Source organism: Centroberyx gerrardi, chromosome 4 (assembly GCF_048128805.1).
Source record: "Centroberyx gerrardi isolate f3 chromosome 4, fCenGer3.hap1.cur.20231027, whole genome shotgun sequence".
NCBI classification, from domain to species: Eukaryota; Metazoa; Chordata; class Actinopteri; order Beryciformes; family Berycidae; genus Centroberyx; species Centroberyx gerrardi.
In genome coordinates, this window is record NC_136000.1 from 32,297,011 (window position 1) to 32,312,685 (window position 15,675).

Genomic DNA, 15,675 nt, shown 5'->3' on the forward strand with positions numbered 1-15,675 from the left:
TTCTTGGTCTTTCGGTCAAATTAGGTATGACTTGCAGACTGGCTTTCCATGTTTTCAAACGTTGCTTTTCCACAGAGTGAGAGAAGGGTGCACCGTTCCCAGCGGCACTGCAATACCGGGTCGATGCGTGGAGCGAACGGAGCAAGCCCCTTTTTCAACTCCTGGTTCTAAAAATCCGTTTAATATGTTGTCCCCTTATAGAGGACGTATCAGATATTAAACTGATAAGAACAGATACTACACTTGATCTTAGCCAAAAGGCCGAGAAGCGATAACCCCTGGCCGTTGGCAGCACAAGGCCGCCCCTCCGGTCCGGTCCGTCCTCGTCGGGGTGTCACAGTATTTTGCCATAACAACTGCTGGTGCTTAGCACCTCCGCCCACGGAGTCTCTGGTGTACTTGTTGACCTAGTTTTCTATTTCCTTGCACAACGGTACAGGGCTCAGCCAAAGTGCTAAGCCCGCCAAAAATACCTTTAACTCTTTGGTGTTACTCTCCACGGAAGTCTTTAGTAAAAGGCGAAAGACTTATGCGTTATGAAGAGAAACCAGAGTAAGTACAGCCTCCGGCCACAAGAGCAGCCAAAGACCCTAGTCGTCTCGGTCAACAGCTTCACGGTGCTCCCCGTTTGGCTAGCTGCATAGCAAAGTACAGGCCACGCCTTTGCTGGCACTCCACCCCGCCTTCTCAGGAGCTTAATCCAATCCGATGACCCGGAAACTCATGCGTAGCCATTGCGCGCAGGCTCCTAGAGCCACTGCAATGACTGGTCAATCCCCCGTGCTCAAAATCACTGGTCTTGTTGTGTTAAAGTGCGCAAAGCTTGAGGGGAACAGGCCGCGCTTGTTTGTACAGCATGTCTACCCGTCGGGGCAATTGAACCCTTGTCCCCTGCGCAACAAGTAGGAAGATTGGCCACTGTACTAAGCAGGAGCACACTCTTTCACACCCTGAATAAGCTACCGGTGAGAATAGATTAGCTAAGGCAAACGGGGAGAAAACGCAGCACAGGCTGCTTTGACCAATTTCGAGGCGCACAAAAGCGCCGTCCACTTTGTTCTTGGTCTTTCGGTCAAATTAGGTATGACTTGCAGACTGGCTTTCCATGTTTTCAAACGTTGCTTTTCCACAGAGTGAGAGAAGGGTGCACCGTTCCCAGCGGCACTGCAATACCGGGTCGATGCGTGGAGCGAACGGAGCAAGCCCCTTTTTCAACTCCTGGTTCTAAAAATCCGTTTAATATGTTGTCCCCTTATAGAGGACGTATCAGATATTAAACTGATAAGAACAGATACTACACTTGATCTTAGCCAAAAGGCCGAGAAGCGATAACCCCTGGCCGTTGGCAGCACAAGGCCGCCCCTCCGGTCCGGTCCGTCCTCGTCGGGGTGTCACAGTATTTTGCCATAACAACTGCTGGTGCTTAGCACCTCCGCCCACGGAGTCTCTGGTGTACTTGTTGACCTAGTTTTCTATTTCCTTGCACAACGGTACAGGGCTCAGCCAAAGTGCTAAGCCCGCCAAAAATACCTTTAACTCTTTGGTGTTACTCTCCACGGAAGTCTTTAGTAAAAGGCGAAAGACTTATGCGTTATGAAGAGAAACCAGAGTAAGTACAGCCTCCGGCCACAAGAGCAGCCAAAGACCCTAGTCGTCTCGGTCAACAGCTTCACGGTGCTCCCCGTTTGGCTAGCTGCATAGCAAAGTACAGGCCACGCCTTTGCTGGCACTCCACCCCGCCTTCTCAGGAGCTTAATCCAATCCGATGACCCGGAAACTCATGCGTAGCCATTGCGCGCAGGCTCCTAGAGCCACTGCAATGACTGGTCAATCCCCCGTGCTCAAAATCACTGGTCTTGTTGTGTTAAAGTGCGCAAAGCTTGAGGGGAACAGGCCGCGCTTGTTTGTACAGCATGTCTACCCGTCGGGGCAATTGAACCCTTGTCCCCTGCGCAACAAGTAGGAAGATTGGCCACTGTACTAAGCAGGAGCACACTCTTTCACACCCTGAATAAGCTACCGGTGAGAATAGATTAGCTAAGGCAAACGGGAGAAAACGCAGCACAGGCTGCTTTGACCAATTTCGAGGCGCACAAAAGCGCCGTCCACTTTGTTCTTGGTCTTTCGGTCAAATTAGGTATGACTTGCAGACTGGCTTTCCATGTTTTCAAACGTTGCTTTTCCACAGAGTGAGAGAAGGGTGCACCGTTCCCAGCGGCACTGCAATACCGGGTCGATGCGTGGAGCGAACGGAGCAAGCCCCTTTTTCAACTCCTGGTTCTAAAAATCCGTTTAATATGTTGTCCCCTTATAGAGGACGTATCAGATATTAAACTGATAAGAACAGATACTACACTTGATCTTAGCCAAAAGGCCGAGAAGCGATAACCCCTGGCCGTTGGCAGCACAAGGCCGCCCCTCCGGTCCGGTCCGTCCTCGTCGGGGTGTCACAGTATTTTGCCATAACAACTGCTGGTGCTTAGCACCTCCGCCCACGGAGTCTCTGGTGTACTTGTTGACCTAGTTTTCTATTTCCTTGCACAACGGTACAGGGCTCAGCCAAAGTGCTAAGCCCGCCAAAAATACCTTTAACTCTTTGGTGTTACTCTCCACGGAAGTCTTTAGTAAAAGGCGAAAGACTTATGCGTTATGAAGAGAAACCAGAGTAAGTACAGCCTCCGGCCACAAGAGCAGCCAAAGACCCTAGTCGTCTCGGTCAACAGCTTCACGGTGCTCCCCGTTTGGCTAGCTGCATAGCAAAGTACAGGCCACGCCTTTGCTGGCACTCCACCCCGCCTTCTCAGGAGCTTAATCCAATCCGATGACCCGGAAACTCATGCGTAGCCATTGCGCGCAGGCTCCTAGAGCCACTGCAATGACTGGTCAATCCCCCGTGCTCAAAATCACTGGTCTTGTTGTGTTAAAGTGCGCAAAGCTTGAGGGGAACAGGCCGCGCTTGTTTGTACAGCATGTCTACCCGTCGGGGCAATTGAACCCTTGTCCCCTGCGCAACAAGTAGGAAGATTGGCCACTGTACTAAGCAGGAGCACACTCTTTCACACCCTGAATAAGCTACCGGTGAGAATAGATTAGCTAAGGCAAACGGGGAGAAAACGCAGCACAGGCTGCTTTGACCAATTTCGAGGCGCACAAAAGCGCCGTCCACTTTGTTCTTGGTCTTTCGGTCAAATTAGGTATGACTTGCAGACTGGCTTTCCATGTTTTCAAACGTTGCTTTTCCACAGAGTGAGAGAAGGGTGCACCGTTCCCAGCGGCACTGCAATACCGGGTCGATGCGTGGAGCGAACGGAGCAAGCCCCTTTTTCAACTCCTGGTTCTAAAAATCCGTTTAATATGTTGTCCCCTTATAGAGGACGTATCAGATATTAAACTGATAAGAACAGATACTACACTTGATCTTAGCCAAAAGGCCGAGAAGCGATAACCCCTGGCCGTTGGCAGCACAAGGCCGCCCCTCCGGTCCGGTCCGTCCTCGTCGGGGTGTCACAGTATTTTGCCATAACAACTGCTGGTGCTTAGCACCTCCGCCCACGGAGTCTCTGGTGTACTTGTTGACCTAGTTTTCTATTTCCTTGCACAACGGTACAGGGCTCAGCCAAAGTGCTAAGCCCGCCAAAAATACCTTTAACTCTTTGGTGTTACTCTCCACGGAAGTCTTTAGTAAAAGGCGAAAGACTTATGCGTTATGAAGAGAAACCAGAGTAAGTACAGCCTCCGGCCACAAGAGCAGCCAAAGACCCTAGTCGTCTCGGTCAACAGCTTCACGGTGCTCCCCGTTTGGCTAGCTGCATAGCAAAGTACAGGCCACGCCTTTGCTGGCACTCCACCCCGCCTTCTCAGGAGCTTAATCCAATCCGATGACCCGGAAACTCATGCGTAGCCATTGCGCGCAGGCTCCTAGAGCCACTGCAATGACTGGTCAATCCCCCGTGCTCAAAATCACTGGTCTTGTTGTGTTAAAGTGCGCAAAGCTTGAGGGGAACAGGCCGCGCTTGTTTGTACAGCATGTCTACCCGTCGGGGCAATTGAACCCTTGTCCCCTGCGCAACAAGTAGGAAGATTGGCCACTGTACTAAGCAGGAGCACACTCTTTCACACCCTGAATAAGCTACCGGTGAGAATAGATTAGCTAAGGCAAACGGGGAGAAAACGCAGCACAGGCTGCTTTGACCAATTTCGAGGCGCACAAAAGCGCCGTCCACTTTGTTCTTGGTCTTTCGGTCAAATTAGGTATGACTTGCAGACTGGCTTTCCATGTTTTCAAACGTTGCTTTTCCACAGAGTGAGAGAAGGGTGCACCGTTCCAGCGGCACTGCAATACCGGGTCGATGCGTGGAGCGAACGGAGCAAGCCCCTTTTTCAACTCCTGGTTCTAAAAATCCGTTTAATATGTTGTCCCCTTATAGAGGACGTATCAGATATTAAACTGATAAGAACAGATACTACACTTGATCTTAGCCAAAAGGCCGAGAAGCGATAACCCCTGGCCGTTGGCAGCACAAGGCCGCCCCTCCGGTCCGGTCCGTCCTCGTCGGGGTGTCACAGTATTTTGCCATAACAACTGCTGGTGCTTAGCACCTCCGCCCACGGAGTCTCTGGTGTACTTGTTGACCTAGTTTTCTATTTCCTTGCACAACGGTACAGGGCTCAGCCAAAGTGCTAAGCCCGCCAAAAATACCTTTAACTCTTTGGTGTTACTCTCCACGGAAGTCTTTAGTAAAAGGCGAAAGACTTATGCGTTATGAAGAGAAACCAGAGTAAGTACAGCCTCCGGCCACAAGAGCAGCCAAAGACCCTAGTCGTCTCGGTCAACAGCTTCACGGTGCTCCCCGTTTGGCTAGCTGCATAGCAAAGTACAGGCCACGCCTTTGCTGGCACTCCACCCCGCCTTCTCAGGAGCTTAATCCAATCCGATGACCCGGAAACTCATGCGTAGCCATTGCGCGCAGGCTCCTAGAGCCACTGCAATGACTGGTCAATCCCCCGTGCTCAAAATCACTGGTCTTGTTGTGTTAAAGTGCGCAAAGCTTGAGGGGAACAGGCCGCGCTTGTTTGTACAGCATGTCTACCCGTCGGGGCAATTGAACCCTTGTCCCCTGCGCAACAAGTAGGAAGATTGGCCACTGTACTAAGCAGGAGCACACTCTTTCACACCCTGAATAAGCTACCGGTGAGAATAGATTAGCTAAGGCAAACGGGGAGAAAACGCAGCACAGGCTGCTTTGACCAATTTCGAGGCGCACAAAAGCGCCGTCCACTTTGTTCTTGGTCTTTCGGTCAAATTAGGTATGACTTGCAGACTGGCTTTCCATGTTTTCAAACGTTGCTTTTCCACAGAGTGAGAGAAGGGTGCACCGTTCCCAGCGGCACTGCAATACCGGGTCGATGCGTGGAGCGAACGGAGCAAGCCCCTTTTTCAACTCCTGGTTCTAAAAATCCGTTTAATATGTTGTCCCCTTATAGAGGACGTATCAGATATTAAACTGATAAGAACAGATACTACACTTGATCTTAGCCAAAAGGCCGAGAAGCGATAACCCCTGGCCGTTGGCAGCACAAGGCCGCCCCTCCGGTCCGGTCCGTCCTCGTCGGGGTGTCACAGTATTTTGCCATAACAACTGCTGGTGCTTAGCACCTCCGCCCACGGAGTCTCTGGTGTACTTGTTGACCTAGTTTTCTATTTCCTTGCACAACGGTACAGGGCTCAGCCAAAGTGCTAAGCCCGCCAAAAATACCTTTAACTCTTTGGTGTTACTCTCCACGGAAGTCTTTAGTAAAAGGCGAAAGACTTATGCGTTATGAAGAGAAACCAGAGTAAGTACAGCCTCCGGCCACAAGAGCAGCCAAAGACCCTAGTCGTCTCGGTCAACAGCTTCACGGTGCTCCCCGTTTGGCTAGCTGCATAGCAAAGTACAGGCCACGCCTTTGCTGGCACTCCACCCCGCCTTCTCAGGAGCTTAATCCAATCCGATGACCCGGAAACTCATGCGTAGCCATTGCGCGCAGGCTCCTAGAGCCACTGCAATGACTGGTCAATCCCCCGTGCTCAAAATCACTGGTCTTGTTGTGTTAAAGTGCGCAAAGCTTGAGGGGAACAGGCCGCGCTTGTTTGTACAGCATGTCTACCCGTCGGGGCAATTGAACCCTTGTCCCCTGCGCAACAAGTAGGAAGATTGGCCACTGTACTAAGCAGGAGCACACTCTTTCACACCCTGAATAAGCTACCGGTGAGAATAGATTAGCTAAGGCAAACGGGGAGAAAACGCAGCACAGGCTGCTTTGACCAATTTCGAGGCGCACAAAAGCGCCGTCCACTTTGTTCTTGGTCTTTCGGTCAAATTAGGTATGACTTGCAGACTGGCTTTCCATGTTTTCAAACGTTGCTTTTCCACAGAGTGAGAGAAGGGTGCACCGTTCCCAGCGGCACTGCAATACCGGGTCGATGCGTGGAGCGAACGGAGCAAGCCCCTTTTTCAACTCCTGGTTCTAAAAATCCGTTTAATATGTTGTCCCCTTATAGAGGACGTATCAGATATTAAACTGATAAGAACAGATACTACACTTGATCTTAGCCAAAAGGCCGAGAAGCGATAACCCCTGGCCGTTGGCAGCACAAGGCCGCCCCTCCGGTCCGGTCCGTCCTCGTCGGGGTGTCACAGTATTTTGCCATAACAACTGCTGGTGCTTAGCACCTCCGCCCACGGAGTCTCTGGTGTACTTGTTGACCTAGTTTTCTATTTCCTTGCACAACGGTACAGGGCTCAGCCAAAGTGCTAAGCCCGCCAAAAATACCTTTAACTCTTTGGTGTTACTCTCCACGGAAGTCTTTAGTAAAAGGCGAAAGACTTATGCGTTATGAAGAGAAACCAGAGTAAGTACAGCCTCCGGCCACAAGAGCAGCCAAAGACCCTAGTCGTCTCGGTCAACAGCTTCACGGTGCTCCCCGTTTGGCTAGCTGCATAGCAAAGTACAGGCCACGCCTTTGCTGGCACTCCACCCCGCCTTCTCAGGAGCTTAATCCAATCCGATGACCCGGAAACTCATGCGTAGCCATTGCGCGCAGGCTCCTAGAGCCACTGCAATGACTGGTCAATCCCCCGTGCTCAAAATCACTGGTCTTGTTGTGTTAAAGTGCGCAAAGCTTGAGGGGAACAGGCCGCGCTTGTTTGTACAGCATGTCTACCCGTCGGGGCAATTGAACCCTTGTCCCCTGCGCAACAAGTAGGAAGATTGGCCACTGTACTAAGCAGGAGCACACTCTTTCACACCCTGAATAAGCTACCGGTGAGAATAGATTAGCTAAGGCAAACGGGGAGAAAACGCAGCACAGGCTGCTTTGACCAATTTCGAGGCGCACAAAAGCGCCGTCCACTTTGTTCTTGGTCTTTCGGTCAAATTAGGTATGACTTGCAGACTGGCTTTCCATGTTTTCAAACGTTGCTTTTCCACAGAGTGAGAGAAGGGTGCACCGTTCCCAGCGGCACTGCAATACCGGGTCGATGCGTGGAGCGAACGGAGCAAGCCCCTTTTTCAACTCCTGGTTCTAAAAATCCGTTTAATATGTTGTCCCCTTATAGAGGACGTATCAGATATTAAACTGATAAGAACAGATACTACACTTGATCTTAGCCAAAAGGCCGAGAAGCGATAACCCCTGGCCGTTGGCAGCACAAGGCCGCCCCTCCGGTCCGGTCCGTCCTCGTCGGGGTGTCACAGTATTTTGCCATAACAACTGCTGGTGCTTAGCACCTCCGCCCACGGAGTCTCTGGTGTACTTGTTGACCTAGTTTTCTATTTCCTTGCACAACGGTACAGGGCTCAGCCAAAGTGCTAAGCCCGCCAAAAATACCTTTAACTCTTTGGTGTTACTCTCCACGGAAGTCTTTAGTAAAAGGCGAAAGACTTATGCGTTATGAAGAGAAACCAGAGTAAGTACAGCCTCCGGCCACAAGAGCAGCCAAAGACCCTAGTCGTCTCGGTCAACAGCTTCACGGTGCTCCCCGTTTGGCTAGCTGCATAGCAAAGTACAGGCCACGCCTTTGCTGGCACTCCACCCCGCCTTCTCAGGAGCTTAATCCAATCCGATGACCCGGAAACTCATGCGTAGCCATTGCGCGCAGGCTCCTAGAGCCACTGCAATGACTGGTCAATCCCCCGTGCTCAAAATCACTGGTCTTGTTGTGTTAAAGTGCGCAAAGCTTGAGGGGAACAGGCCGCGCTTGTTTGTACAGCATGTCTACCCGTCGGGGCAATTGAACCCTTGTCCCCTGCGCAACAAGTAGGAAGATTGGCCACTGTACTAAGCAGGAGCACACTCTTTCACACCCTGAATAAGCTACCGGTGAGAATAGATTAGCTAAGGCAAACGGGGAGAAAACGCAGCACAGGCTGCTTTGACCAATTTCGAGGCGCACAAAAGCGCCGTCCACTTTGTTCTTGGTCTTTCGGTCAAATTAGGTATGACTTGCAGACTGGCTTTCCATGTTTTCAAACGTTGCTTTTCCACAGAGTGAGAGAAGGGTGCACCGTTCCCAGCGGCACTGCAATACCGGGTCGATGCGTGGAGCGAACGGAGCAAGCCCCTTTTTCAACTCCTGGTTCTAAAAATCCGTTTAATATGTTGTCCCCTTATAGAGGACGTATCAGATATTAAACTGATAAGAACAGATACTACACTTGATCTTAGCCAAAAGGCCGAGAAGCGATAACCCCTGGCCGTTGGCAGCACAAGGCCGCCCCTCCGGTCCGGTCCGTCCTCGTCGGGGTGTCACAGTATTTTGCCATAACAACTGCTGGTGCTTAGCACCTCCGCCCACGGAGTCTCTGGTGTACTTGTTGACCTAGTTTTCTATTTCCTTGCACAACGGTACAGGGCTCAGCCAAAGTGCTAAGCCCGCCAAAAATACCTTTAACTCTTTGGTGTTACTCTCCACGGAAGTCTTTAGTAAAAGGCGAAAGACTTATGCGTTATGAAGAGAAACCAGAGTAAGTACAGCCTCCGGCCACAAGAGCAGCCAAAGACCCTAGTCGTCTCGGTCAACAGCTTCACGGTGCTCCCCGTTTGGCTAGCTGCATAGCAAAGTACAGGCCACGCCTTTGCTGGCACTCCACCCCGCCTTCTCAGGAGCTTAATCCAATCCGATGACCCGGAAACTCATGCGTAGCCATTGCGCGCAGGCTCCTAGAGCCACTGCAATGACTGGTCAATCCCCCGTGCTCAAAATCACTGGTCTTGTTGTGTTAAAGTGCGCAAAGCTTGAGGGGAACAGGCCGCGCTTGTTTGTACAGCATGTCTACCCGTCGGGGCAATTGAACCCTTGTCCCCTGCGCAACAAGTAGGAAGATTGGCCACTGTACTAAGCAGGAGCACACTCTTTCACACCCTGAATAAGCTACCGGTGAGAATAGATTAGCTAAGGCAAACGGGGAGAAAACGCAGCACAGGCTGCTTTGACCAATTTCGAGGCGCACAAAAGCGCCGTCCACTTTGTTCTTGGTCTTTCGGTCAAATTAGGTATGACTTGCAGACTGGCTTTCCATGTTTTCAAACGTTGCTTTTCCACAGAGTGAGAGAAGGGTGCACCGTTCCCAGCGGCACTGCAATACCGGGTCGATGCGTGGAGCGAACGGAGCAAGCCCCTTTTTCAACTCCTGGTTCTAAAAATCCGTTTAATATGTTGTCCCCTTATAGAGGACGTATCAGATATTAAACTGATAAGAACAGATACTACACTTGATCTTAGCCAAAAGGCCGAGAAGCGATAACCCCTGGCCGTTGGCAGCACAAGGCCGCCCCTCCGGTCCGGTCCGTCCTCGTCGGGGTGTCACAGTATTTTGCCATAACAACTGCTGGTGCTTAGCACCTCCGCCCACGGAGTCTCTGGTGTACTTGTTGACCTAGTTTTCTATTTCCTTGCACAACGGTACAGGGCTCAGCCAAAGTGCTAAGCCCGCCAAAAATACCTTTAACTCTTTGGTGTTACTCTCCACGGAAGTCTTTAGTAAAAGGCGAAAGACTTATGCGTTATGAAGAGAAACCAGAGTAAGTACAGCCTCCGGCCACAAGAGCAGCCAAAGACCCTAGTCGTCTCGGTCAACAGCTTCACGGTGCTCCCCGTTTGGCTAGCTGCATAGCAAAGTACAGGCCACGCCTTTGCTGGCACTCCACCCCGCCTTCTCAGGAGCTTAATCCAATCCGATGACCCGGAAACTCATGCGTAGCCATTGCGCGCAGGCTCCTAGAGCCACTGCAATGACTGGTCAATCCCCCGTGCTCAAAATCACTGGTCTTGTTGTGTTAAAGTGCGCAAAGCTTGAGGGGAACAGGCCGCGCTTGTTTGTACAGCATGTCTACCCGTCGGGGCAATTGAACCCTTGTCCCCTGCGCAACAAGTAGGAAGATTGGCCACTGTACTAAGCAGGAGCACACTCTTTCACACCCTGAATAAGCTACCGGTGAGAATAGATTAGCTAAGGCAAACGGGGAGAAAACGCAGCACAGGCTGCTTTGACCAATTTCGAGGCGCACAAAAGCGCCGTCCACTTTGTTCTTGGTCTTTCGGTCAAATTAGGTATGACTTGCAGACTGGCTTTCCATGTTTTCAAACGTTGCTTTTCCACAGAGTGAGAGAAGGGTGCACCGTTCCCAGCGGCACTGCAATACCGGGTCGATGCGTGGAGCGAACGGAGCAAGCCCCTTTTTCAACTCCTGGTTCTAAAAATCCGTTTAATATGTTGTCCCCTTATAGAGGACGTATCAGATATTAAACTGATAAGAACAGATACTACACTTGATCTTAGCCAAAAGGCCGAGAAGCGATAACCCCTGGCCGTTGGCAGCACAAGGCCGCCCCTCCGGTCCGGTCCGTCCTCGTCGGGGTGTCACAGTATTTTGCCATAACAACTGCTGGTGCTTAGCACCTCCGCCCACGGAGTCTCTGGTGTACTTGTTGACCTAGTTTTCTATTTCCTTGCACAACGGTACAGGGCTCAGCCAAAGTGCTAAGCCCGCCAAAAATACCTTTAACTCTTTGGTGTTACTCTCCACGGAAGTCTTTAGTAAAAGGCGAAAGACTTATGCGTTATGAAGAGAAACCAGAGTAAGTACAGCCTCCGGCCACAAGAGCAGCCAAAGACCCTAGTCGTCTCGGTCAACAGCTTCACGGTGCTCCCCGTTTGGCTAGCTGCATAGCAAAGTACAGGCCACGCCTTTGCTGGCACTCCACCCCGCCTTCTCAGGAGCTTAATCCAATCCGATGACCCGGAAACTCATGCGTAGCCATTGCGCGCAGGCTCCTAGAGCCACTGCAATGACTGGTCAATCCCCCGTGCTCAAAATCACTGGTCTTGTTGTGTTAAAGTGCGCAAAGCTTGAGGGGAACAGGCCGCGCTTGTTTGTACAGCATGTCTACCCGTCGGGGCAATTGAACCCTTGTCCCCTGCGCAACAAGTAGGAAGATTGGCCACTGTACTAAGCAGGAGCACACTCTTTCACACCCTGAATAAGCTACCGGTGAGAATAGATTAGCTAAGGCAAACGGGGAGAAAACGCAGCACAGGCTGCTTTGACCAATTTCGAGGCGCACAAAAGCGCCGTCCACTTTGTTCTTGGTCTTTCGGTCAAATTAGGTATGACTTGCAGACTGGCTTTCCATGTTTTCAAACGTTGCTTTTCCACAGAGTGAGAGAAGGGTGCACCGTTCCCAGCGGCACTGCAATACCGGGTCGATGCGTGGAGCGAACGGAGCAAGCCCCTTTTTCAACTCCTGGTTCTAAAAATCCGTTTAATATGTTGTCCCCTTATAGAGGACGTATCAGATATTAAACTGATAAGAACAGATACTACACTTGATCTTAGCCAAAAGGCCGAGAAGCGATAACCCCTGGCCGTTGGCAGCACAAGGCCGCCCCTCCGGTCCGGTCCGTCCTCGTCGGGGTGTCACAGTATTTTGCCATAACAACTGCTGGTGCTTAGCACCTCCGCCCACGGAGTCTCTGGTGTACTTGTTGACCTAGTTTTCTATTTCCTTGCACAACGGTACAGGGCTCAGCCAAAGTGCTAAGCCCGCCAAAAATACCTTTAACTCTTTGGTGTTACTCTCCACGGAAGTCTTTAGTAAAAGGCGAAAGACTTATGCGTTATGAAGAGAAACCAGAGTAAGTACAGCCTCCGGCCACAAGAGCAGCCAAAGACCCTAGTCGTCTCGGTCAACAGCTTCACGGTGCTCCCCGTTTGGCTAGCTGCATAGCAAAGTACAGGCCACGCCTTTGCTGGCACTCCACCCCGCCTTCTCAGGAGCTTAATCCAATCCGATGACCCGGAAACTCATGCGTAGCCATTGCGCGCAGGCTCCTAGAGCCACTGCAATGACTGGTCAATCCCCCGTGCTCAAAATCACTGGTCTTGTTGTGTTAAAGTGCGCAAAGCTTGAGGGGAACAGGCCGCGCTTGTTTGTACAGCATGTCTACCCGTCGGGGCAATTGAACCCTTGTCCCCTGCGCAACAAGTAGGAAGATTGGCCACTGTACTAAGCAGGAGCACACTCTTTCACACCCTGAATAAGCTACCGGTGAGAATAGATTAGCTAAGGCAAACGGGGAGAAAACGCAGCACAGGCTGCTTTGACCAATTTCGAGGCGCACAAAAGCGCCGTCCACTTTGTTCTTGGTCTTTCGGTCAAATTAGGTATGACTTGCAGACTGGCTTTCCATGTTTTCAAACGTTGCTTTTCCACAGAGTGAGAGAAGGGTGCACCGTTCCCAGCGGCACTGCAATACCGGGTCGATGCGTGGAGCGAACGGAGCAAGCCCCTTTTTCAACTCCTGGTTCTAAAAATCCGTTTAATATGTTGTCCCCTTATAGAGGACGTATCAGATATTAAACTGATAAGAACAGATACTACACTTGATCTTAGCCAAAAGGCCGAGAAGCGATAACCCCTGGCCGTTGGCAGCACAAGGCCGCCCCTCCGGTCCGGTCCGTCCTCGTCGGGGTGTCACAGTATTTTGCCATAACAACTGCTGGTGCTTAGCACCTCCGCCCACGGAGTCTCTGGTGTACTTGTTGACCTAGTTTTCTATTTCCTTGCACAACGGTACAGGGCTCAGCCAAAGTGCTAAGCCCGCCAAAAATACCTTTAACTCTTTGGTGTTACTCTCCACGGAAGTCTTTAGTAAAAGGCGAAAGACTTATGCGTTATGAAGAGAAACCAGAGTAAGTACAGCCTCCGGCCACAAGAGCAGCCAAAGACCCTAGTCGTCTCGGTCAACAGCTTCACGGTGCTCCCCGTTTGGCTAGCTGCATAGCAAAGTACAGGCCACGCCTTTGCTGGCACTCCACCCCGCCTTCTCAGGAGCTTAATCCAATCCGATGACCCGGAAACTCATGCGTAGCCATTGCGCGCAGGCTCCTAGAGCCACTGCAATGACTGGTCAATCCCCCGTGCTCAAAATCACTGGTCTTGTTGTGTTAAAGTGCGCAAAGCTTGAGGGGAACAGGCCGCGCTTGTTTGTACAGCATGTCTACCCGTCGGGGCAATTGAACCCTTGTCCCCTGCGCAACAAGTAGGAAGATTGGCCACTGTACTAAGCAGGAGCACACTCTTTCACACCCTGAATAAGCTACCGGTGAGAATAGATTAGCTAAGGCAAACGGGGAGAAAACGCAGCACAGGCTGCTTTGACCAATTTCGAGGCGCACAAAAGCGCCGTCCACTTTGTTCTTGGTCTTTCGGTCAAATTAGGTATGACTTGCAGACTGGCTTTCCATGTTTTCAAACGTTGCTTTTCCACAGAGTGAGAGAAGGGTGCACCGTTCCCAGCGGCACTGCAATACCGGGTCGATGCGTGGAGCGAACGGAGCAAGCCCCTTTTTCAACTCCTGGTTCTAAAAATCCGTTTAATATGTTGTCCCCTTATAGAGGACGTATCAGATATTAAACTGATAAGAACAGATACTACACTTGATCTTAGCCAAAAGGCCGAGAAGCGATAACCCCTGGCCGTTGGCAGCACAAGGCCGCCCCTCCGGTCCGGTCCGTCCTCGTCGGGGTGTCACAGTATTTTGCCATAACAACTGCTGGTGCTTAGCACCTCCGCCCACGGAGTCTCTGGTGTACTTGTTGACCTAGTTTTCTATTTCCTTGCACAACGGTACAGGGCTCAGCCAAAGTGCTAAGCCCGCCAAAAATACCTTTAACTCTTTGGTGTTACTCTCCACGGAAGTCTTTAGTAAAAGGCGAAAGACTTATGCGTTATGAAGAGAAACCAGAGTAAGTACAGCCTCCGGCCACAAGAGCAGCCAAAGACCCTAGTCGTCTCGGTCAACAGCTTCACGGTGCTCCCCGTTTGGCTAGCTGCATAGCAAAGTACAGGCCACGCCTTTGCTGGCACTCCACCCCGCCTTCTCAGGAGCTTAATCCAATCCGATGACCCGGAAACTCATGCGTAGCCATTGCGCGCAGGCTCCTAGAGCCACTGCAATGACTGGTCAATCCCCCGTGCTCAAAATCACTGGTCTTGTTGTGTTAAAGTGCGCAAAGCTTGAGGGGAACAGGCCGCGCTTGTTTGTACAGCATGTCTACCCGTCGGGGCAATTGAACCCTTGTCCCCTGCGCAACAAGTAGGAAGATTGGCCACTGTACTAAGCAGGAGCACACTCTTTCACACCCTGAATAAGCTACCGGTGAGAATAGATTAGCTAAGGCAAACGGGGAGAAAACGCAGCACAGGCTGCTTTGACCAATTTCGAGGCGCACAAAAGCGCCGTCCACTTTGTTCTTGGTCTTTCGGTCAAATTAGGTATGACTTGCAGACTGGCTTTCCATGTTTTCAAACGTTGCTTTTCCACAGAGTGAGAGAAGGGTGCACCGTTCCCAGCGGCACTGCAATACCGGGTCGATGCGTGGAGCGAACGGAGCAAGCCCCTTTTTCAACTCCTGGTTCTAAAAATCCGTTTAATATGTTGTCCCCTTATAGAGGACGTATCAGATATTAAACTGATAAGAACAGATACTACACTTGATCTTAGCCAAAAGGCCGAGAAGCGATAACCCCTGGCCGTTGGCAGCACAAGGCCGCCCCTCCGGTCCGGTCCGTCCTCGTCGGGGTGTCACAGTATTTTGCCATAACAACTGCTGGTGCTTAGCACCTCCGCCCACGGAGTCTCTGGTGTACTTGTTGACCTAGTTTTCTATTTCCTTGCACAACGGTACAGGGCTCAGCCAAAGTGCTAAGCCCGCCAAAAATACCTTTAACTCTTTGGTGTTACTCTCCACGGAAGTCTTTAGTAAAAGGCGAAAGACTTATGCGTTATGAAGAGAAACCAGAGTAAGTACAGCCTCCGGCCACAAGAGCAGCCAAAGACCCTAGTCGTCTCGGTCAACAGCTTCACGGTGCTCCCCGTTTGGCTAGCTGCATAGCAAAGTACAGGCCACGCCTTTGCTGGCACTCCACCCCGCCTTCTCAGGAGCTTAATCCAATCCGATGACCCGGAAACTCATGCGTAGCCATTGCGCGCAGGCTCCTAGAGCCACTGCAATGACTGGTCAATCCCCCGTGCTCAAAATCACTGGTCTTGTTGTGTTAAAGTGCGCAAAGCTTGAGGGGAACAGGCCGCGCTTGTTTGTACAGCATGTCTACCCGTCGGGGCAATTG

At 51.3% G+C, this 15,675-nt stretch overlaps 30 non-coding genes across 30 annotated transcripts; all 30 read right to left on the reverse strand.

Moving 5' to 3' along the window:
• Window positions 1–82: 82 nt before the first annotated feature.
• LOC144538670 (U2 spliceosomal RNA) lies at window positions 83–273 on the reverse strand. The gene has a single exon (XR_013504454.1). It is a non-coding gene; the product is annotated as a U2 spliceosomal RNA (small nuclear RNA).
• A 167-nt stretch (window positions 274–440) lies between these two features.
• LOC144538932 (U5 spliceosomal RNA) lies at window positions 441–556 on the reverse strand. Its single transcript, XR_013504654.1, has one exon. It is a non-coding gene; the product is annotated as a U5 spliceosomal RNA (small nuclear RNA).
• Window positions 557–1,139: 583 nt separating this feature from the next.
• LOC144538681 (U2 spliceosomal RNA) lies at window positions 1,140–1,330 on the reverse strand. The gene has a single exon (XR_013504465.1). It is a non-coding gene; the product is annotated as a U2 spliceosomal RNA (small nuclear RNA).
• A 167-nt stretch (window positions 1,331–1,497) lies between these two features.
• Window positions 1,498–1,613, reverse strand: LOC144538933 (U5 spliceosomal RNA). The gene has a single exon (XR_013504655.1). It is a non-coding gene; the product is annotated as a U5 spliceosomal RNA (small nuclear RNA).
• Window positions 1,614–2,195: 582 nt separating this feature from the next.
• LOC144538692 (U2 spliceosomal RNA) lies at window positions 2,196–2,386 on the reverse strand. Its single transcript, XR_013504476.1, has one exon. It is a non-coding gene; the product is annotated as a U2 spliceosomal RNA (small nuclear RNA).
• Window positions 2,387–2,553: 167 nt separating this feature from the next.
• LOC144538934 (U5 spliceosomal RNA) lies at window positions 2,554–2,669 on the reverse strand. Its single transcript, XR_013504656.1, has one exon. It is a non-coding gene; the product is annotated as a U5 spliceosomal RNA (small nuclear RNA).
• Window positions 2,670–3,252: 583 nt separating this feature from the next.
• On the reverse strand, window positions 3,253–3,443 carry LOC144538703 (U2 spliceosomal RNA). The gene has a single exon (XR_013504487.1). It is a non-coding gene; the product is annotated as a U2 spliceosomal RNA (small nuclear RNA).
• Window positions 3,444–3,610: 167 nt separating this feature from the next.
• Window positions 3,611–3,726, reverse strand: LOC144538935 (U5 spliceosomal RNA). The gene has a single exon (XR_013504657.1). It is a non-coding gene; the product is annotated as a U5 spliceosomal RNA (small nuclear RNA).
• Window positions 3,727–4,309: 583 nt separating this feature from the next.
• Window positions 4,310–4,499, reverse strand: LOC144538828 (U2 spliceosomal RNA). The gene has a single exon (XR_013504612.1). It is a non-coding gene; the product is annotated as a U2 spliceosomal RNA (small nuclear RNA).
• Window positions 4,500–4,666: 167 nt separating this feature from the next.
• LOC144538937 (U5 spliceosomal RNA) lies at window positions 4,667–4,782 on the reverse strand. The gene has a single exon (XR_013504659.1). It is a non-coding gene; the product is annotated as a U5 spliceosomal RNA (small nuclear RNA).
• A 583-nt stretch (window positions 4,783–5,365) lies between these two features.
• LOC144538714 (U2 spliceosomal RNA) lies at window positions 5,366–5,556 on the reverse strand. Its single transcript, XR_013504498.1, has one exon. It is a non-coding gene; the product is annotated as a U2 spliceosomal RNA (small nuclear RNA).
• A 167-nt stretch (window positions 5,557–5,723) lies between these two features.
• Window positions 5,724–5,839, reverse strand: LOC144538938 (U5 spliceosomal RNA). Its single transcript, XR_013504660.1, has one exon. It is a non-coding gene; the product is annotated as a U5 spliceosomal RNA (small nuclear RNA).
• Window positions 5,840–6,422: 583 nt separating this feature from the next.
• On the reverse strand, window positions 6,423–6,613 carry LOC144538725 (U2 spliceosomal RNA). The gene has a single exon (XR_013504509.1). It is a non-coding gene; the product is annotated as a U2 spliceosomal RNA (small nuclear RNA).
• Window positions 6,614–6,780: 167 nt separating this feature from the next.
• On the reverse strand, window positions 6,781–6,896 carry LOC144538939 (U5 spliceosomal RNA). The gene has a single exon (XR_013504661.1). It is a non-coding gene; the product is annotated as a U5 spliceosomal RNA (small nuclear RNA).
• A 583-nt stretch (window positions 6,897–7,479) lies between these two features.
• On the reverse strand, window positions 7,480–7,670 carry LOC144538736 (U2 spliceosomal RNA). Its single transcript, XR_013504520.1, has one exon. It is a non-coding gene; the product is annotated as a U2 spliceosomal RNA (small nuclear RNA).
• Window positions 7,671–7,837: 167 nt separating this feature from the next.
• On the reverse strand, window positions 7,838–7,953 carry LOC144538940 (U5 spliceosomal RNA). Its single transcript, XR_013504662.1, has one exon. It is a non-coding gene; the product is annotated as a U5 spliceosomal RNA (small nuclear RNA).
• A 583-nt stretch (window positions 7,954–8,536) lies between these two features.
• LOC144538747 (U2 spliceosomal RNA) lies at window positions 8,537–8,727 on the reverse strand. The gene has a single exon (XR_013504531.1). It is a non-coding gene; the product is annotated as a U2 spliceosomal RNA (small nuclear RNA).
• Window positions 8,728–8,894: 167 nt separating this feature from the next.
• Window positions 8,895–9,010, reverse strand: LOC144538941 (U5 spliceosomal RNA). The gene has a single exon (XR_013504663.1). It is a non-coding gene; the product is annotated as a U5 spliceosomal RNA (small nuclear RNA).
• Window positions 9,011–9,593: 583 nt separating this feature from the next.
• LOC144538758 (U2 spliceosomal RNA) lies at window positions 9,594–9,784 on the reverse strand. Its single transcript, XR_013504542.1, has one exon. It is a non-coding gene; the product is annotated as a U2 spliceosomal RNA (small nuclear RNA).
• A 167-nt stretch (window positions 9,785–9,951) lies between these two features.
• Window positions 9,952–10,067, reverse strand: LOC144538942 (U5 spliceosomal RNA). The gene has a single exon (XR_013504664.1). It is a non-coding gene; the product is annotated as a U5 spliceosomal RNA (small nuclear RNA).
• Window positions 10,068–10,650: 583 nt separating this feature from the next.
• On the reverse strand, window positions 10,651–10,841 carry LOC144538770 (U2 spliceosomal RNA). Its single transcript, XR_013504554.1, has one exon. It is a non-coding gene; the product is annotated as a U2 spliceosomal RNA (small nuclear RNA).
• Window positions 10,842–11,008: 167 nt separating this feature from the next.
• Window positions 11,009–11,124, reverse strand: LOC144538943 (U5 spliceosomal RNA). Its single transcript, XR_013504665.1, has one exon. It is a non-coding gene; the product is annotated as a U5 spliceosomal RNA (small nuclear RNA).
• A 583-nt stretch (window positions 11,125–11,707) lies between these two features.
• Window positions 11,708–11,898, reverse strand: LOC144538781 (U2 spliceosomal RNA). The gene has a single exon (XR_013504565.1). It is a non-coding gene; the product is annotated as a U2 spliceosomal RNA (small nuclear RNA).
• A 167-nt stretch (window positions 11,899–12,065) lies between these two features.
• On the reverse strand, window positions 12,066–12,181 carry LOC144538944 (U5 spliceosomal RNA). Its single transcript, XR_013504666.1, has one exon. It is a non-coding gene; the product is annotated as a U5 spliceosomal RNA (small nuclear RNA).
• Window positions 12,182–12,764: 583 nt separating this feature from the next.
• On the reverse strand, window positions 12,765–12,955 carry LOC144538792 (U2 spliceosomal RNA). Its single transcript, XR_013504576.1, has one exon. It is a non-coding gene; the product is annotated as a U2 spliceosomal RNA (small nuclear RNA).
• Window positions 12,956–13,122: 167 nt separating this feature from the next.
• Window positions 13,123–13,238, reverse strand: LOC144538945 (U5 spliceosomal RNA). Its single transcript, XR_013504667.1, has one exon. It is a non-coding gene; the product is annotated as a U5 spliceosomal RNA (small nuclear RNA).
• Window positions 13,239–13,821: 583 nt separating this feature from the next.
• Window positions 13,822–14,012, reverse strand: LOC144538803 (U2 spliceosomal RNA). The gene has a single exon (XR_013504587.1). It is a non-coding gene; the product is annotated as a U2 spliceosomal RNA (small nuclear RNA).
• A 167-nt stretch (window positions 14,013–14,179) lies between these two features.
• LOC144538946 (U5 spliceosomal RNA) lies at window positions 14,180–14,295 on the reverse strand. Its single transcript, XR_013504668.1, has one exon. It is a non-coding gene; the product is annotated as a U5 spliceosomal RNA (small nuclear RNA).
• Window positions 14,296–14,878: 583 nt separating this feature from the next.
• Window positions 14,879–15,069, reverse strand: LOC144538814 (U2 spliceosomal RNA). The gene has a single exon (XR_013504598.1). It is a non-coding gene; the product is annotated as a U2 spliceosomal RNA (small nuclear RNA).
• Window positions 15,070–15,236: 167 nt separating this feature from the next.
• Window positions 15,237–15,352, reverse strand: LOC144538948 (U5 spliceosomal RNA). The gene has a single exon (XR_013504670.1). It is a non-coding gene; the product is annotated as a U5 spliceosomal RNA (small nuclear RNA).
• Window positions 15,353–15,675: the final 323 nt, after the last annotated feature.